Raw genomic sequence first — 4,385 nt, 5'->3', positions numbered from 1 at the left:
TCTGTGGTCTTCTTGCAAAAATGCATAATCTCCATTTAATCAGGAGAAAACTTCAGAGAAACCCAAATCGAAGGACCTTCACCAAAATAAGTGGCTAGTACACATCAAAAGGGTCAAGGGTAAGAAAAACAAAGAGGAACTGTTATCAATTGGAGGCTAAGGACACGCAGCAACCAGATGCAAGGTGGGATCCAGGATTGTGTTCTGCAAGAAAAAGGACCTTAGTGGGAAAATTGAGGAACTTCAAATAAGATCTGTAGATTCGTTAATTGTGTTGTATTTTTTTTCAAATTTTATTTAAATTCCAGTTGGAAAAACAATTTTTTAATAAAAAAATAAAAACTCACGGGGCACCCATGTGGCTCAGTTGGTTAAGCATCTGACTCTTGGTTTCAGTTCAGGTCATGATCTCAGGGTTGTGGGATTGAGCCCCACTTCCAGCTCCAAGCTCGGCATGGAGTTTGCTTGTCCTTCTCCCTCTGCTCCTTCTTCTTCTCTCTCTCTCTCTCTCAAATAAATAAATAAATAAATAAAATCTTAAAGAAATATAAAAACTCACTATAAGGAAGTTTTAAAAACTAGTGTTGTAATAATGTTAATTTTGTGTTAATTAATTGTAATGTTGATTTGGTCATTGTATTATGGTTTTGTAAGATGCTAACCTCAAGGGAAGCTGTTGAAGGGTATTTGGGAACTCTATGTATTATTCTTGCAACTTTCTGTTATTTAAATTAAAAATTATTAAAATTTTATTAAAAATTTATTTAAAATAAAAAGCTAAAAAGATAAGGTGGATTGATGGATGGATAGATGGTTATATAATAAATGCATATATGAAAATGATCATTGTAGACTCTGAACGATGGGTACAAGGGTGTTCACTCTACAGTTCTTTCGACATTTCTGCATATTTAAAGTTTTTAAAAAATAAAACATTGAGGGGCGCCTGTGTGGCTCAGTCGTTAAAAGTCTGCCTTCGGCTCAGGTCATGATCCCAGGGTCCTGGGATCGAGCCCTGCATCAGGCTCCCCGCTCAGCAAGAGGCCTGCTTCTCCCTCTCCCACTCCCTCTGCTGTCTCTCTCTCTGTCAAATAAATAAATAAAATCTTTTTTAAAAATTTAATAAAACATCCCTTTTTTATTAAGTTTTTTAAATTTTAATTCCAGTGTGATGTACAGTGTTATATTAGTTTCAGATGTACGATGTAGGGATTCAACAATTCTATACGTTACTCAGCGCTCATCATGATAAGCGCAGTCTTTAATCCCCATCTCCTATTTCCCCCACCCCCCACCCAGAAACACCCAATTTTTAATAAACACAACTTAACTTTGATTCTTTGGCAAGTGGTAGCTTACTTATTCCTAATTGAACATCAAGAGTTTTGTGACCAGTAATTTGACACCAGTGGAGTGGAATAAAATCCTGATCACGATGACACGGGACAGGAGAACCTCGTTCCGGGTCTGGCAGTCAGAACAATGTCATCCAAACAACGAAGGAGCAAGTAAACAATAGCAAGAGGAGAACACTCAAGACCTTAAAAGTGAAAATGAAATCATTAAAAAGAAGACTGCCTCTGTTTTTAGATGCACAGCATCTTCTCGTTCTCCAAGTCCCTGAGTAGAGAGAGGGTGTGTTGGGAGGTTCGAGCTCCATCGCCCCCGAGAGCCCATCCCTGCGAGTGCAGATTGACCTTATCAAACCCCTGATTAGGAGAGGGCAGAGGTGGTGGACCCGGTGAAGCCAGGGCTGGTATAAGTTGGTACAGTTGCCTTATTTAATATTCTTTAATTGCTAAATAAACTGATCGAGTGAATCAGCCCCACAGTAAAATGATGTAATGAGCAATAAATCCGTACTGGTAACCTTTGGTGTTGTGTATGAATGTCCACACTGTAACCCACATATTTATCACCCAACGCGGGAAACGGTGGAGTTGTAATGAAACACACACATGTTCCTTGGAGTCTGAGATCAGGAGATGATGAGGGGAAAAACACGATCTTCATGCTCTCAAGATTCACAGATCAGGAAATGTCCTATGAGATAATTCAGAAAGCTTCTGGTTCCCAGTACAGAACAGGAAACGCCAAAGGTTCGATTCAGCCCTAGGAGGATAGACATTTAGGGAAAATTCCAAAACCTAGTTCTCCTGGGAACTCAGAAAGGAATCGACCCAGAAGGGGGAGATTCTGTCGGCTGCTAAACTTATCTGGTTCTACCAGCAAATTGTGAGTGCTTGAAACCTTGAAATACAGAAGCCAGTTTCAGAGCCGCCGTGGAACTGAAAAGCACTTTCCCAGCAGTGAATGGTCTCCTTGGAACGCGTGTGGTATAAAACCTGGGTATGTCAGCCCCTAGAACCGAGAGACCATATGCTTGGAGAAGGAAATGTGGTCTATAACTTGTACCCCTTTGGGGGTACAAATCGAGTCCTAGGAAGTGAATAATCCCAAATAATCATCATGTTTAAAAATAATAGCTAATATTCATCAAACACTACAAAGTGCTATGCTCAGCAATTAGATGTATTAACTCACTCAGGAAGAATAAGTTCTTCCCAGAGTGCTAACTGAACCTCAGCAGGACGCAGAGCTGACCTATTGTTTACTGGCAATTCCAAGAGACAGAATGATGACCGCTGAGTACATCCAGCCTTTGAGCCTCCTCCACAGGTCTGGGGTTGGGGGGTGGGGAGGGTTGTGCACACTGAAGGTTTGCCAAGGGTTGAATCGAAAATTATTCCAGCTGCGTTTATTTCGAGATTGCCAAGCAGGCCTGCTGCTGCAGCTGATACTGCACTGCTCATTTCTAATCCAACATGGCGCCTTCGTACCACGCTTCTCCCTCTGACCTTCAGAGAAGACCCATCTTAGAGTGAAAAGCCATTTTTGTGACAAAGCTATGCTCATGGAGCCTGGAAAAGAGAACAAGTCCCCACAAACTCATAGGTCCACTCAGAGATTCTACCACAAGGATCTGATGTGTTGAAAAGAGTCCAACTTTCCCACAACCGTATCAAGGAAAGGGAGGCGGAGGAGATGCACATTCATCCCTCATAATTTTTTAAGAAGTCAACTGAAAACTCTCATTCTTTTTCTGAGCTAGGACATTAACTAAGCACATTTGTTTGGAGAGATCTGACACACGATTTCTCACTGCATCTGTCTCAGTAAACTGAAAATCAGCGTTGACTTTTAAAGATTGATTGATTCTACTGGTGTTCCTACAGCTGGACTTCATTGGTAGGATGAGATGCAAGTGAACGTGCCTTTGGAAATTCAGACTTGTGCGGCTGCCTCATCTGTAACATAATGATCCAGTTCTCCTGAGTAATAACTCGAGCGTCTGAGATTTGAGCTCTTTCTCATTGTACCACACCCACCCACCCAACCCCAAGCCCAGCTGTCGAACAAACCATCTCATGGATTTGGGGGAAAAGAAGATTTCTTAATACAGCTCAAGATAGCTGCTTGACATTTGGACATATTAAACCCCCCTGACTCTGTTTCCAATTATAAAACTGAAGTACTGACTCTGTGAGGTGCTAGGAGGATCAGGTGATGTTTGTATACATACACAGGGGCAACTGTGCCCCTTCCATGAACCATCTCAGAGCTTCTTGCTGTTCATCCTCCACAGCCCAGGGCCACCCTATTATTTGCGGGGACACAGCCTCACCCCAAAACACATGTGAACCCCTTTTTGTGGATCATTCTTCAAGCCTCAATTTGCCTCCTTTCTACCCATAACCATACCTGCTTATTCACCCACCCTGTCTTTTCAATCTAGAGAACAGTATTTCTGATTCTAGGACCCGTGTCTCCCTCCCGTGGTTAGTATTTCTTCAAGCTCCCTCTCTCCTCTGCTCTTTCCCGTTGCCTACAAAGGAGCTTCAGTGTTCAGCCCCTGAAGAAAAACTTGACCTTTTGTGGGTCCTCCCTGAATCACGGTGTTCTCTCTCCTGACTTCTGGGGCTGTGTCAGCTCCTGCATGATTCCTGAATCCTTCCACTTCTCTTCACCTTCATTGCCAGGACGCTGGTCCAAGCTACCATTCTTTCTCACCTGGATACTTCTACTTTATATCGAAATACAAAACTGTTTGACCATCCACAAGTTAGCAGCTTCCTAAATGTTCTTAGACTCAGATCCTTATTGTCATTTAAAAGACCCAGCATGGGCGCCTGTCACTGGCCTTCCTTTCTTTACACTTCGCTCTGACTTCCCTCATTGCCTAGAATGTTCTGCCCTCTTTCCACCCCCAACCATTTCACTCCTGTTCCCCCTTCAGGTCTGAGCTCAAAGATCACGTCCTCAGGGGTCCTTCTTGGACCCCGATTGAGTCATGTTTCAGTGCTGGGCACCATGTTTTTTCCCAT

This window comes from Neomonachus schauinslandi, chromosome 4, assembly GCF_002201575.2.
Source record: "Neomonachus schauinslandi chromosome 4, ASM220157v2, whole genome shotgun sequence".
Lineage (NCBI taxonomy): Eukaryota > Metazoa > Chordata > Mammalia > Carnivora > Phocidae > Neomonachus > Neomonachus schauinslandi.
The sequence above is the reverse complement of the archived record's forward strand: the minus strand, read 5'-3'. Positions refer to the sequence as shown.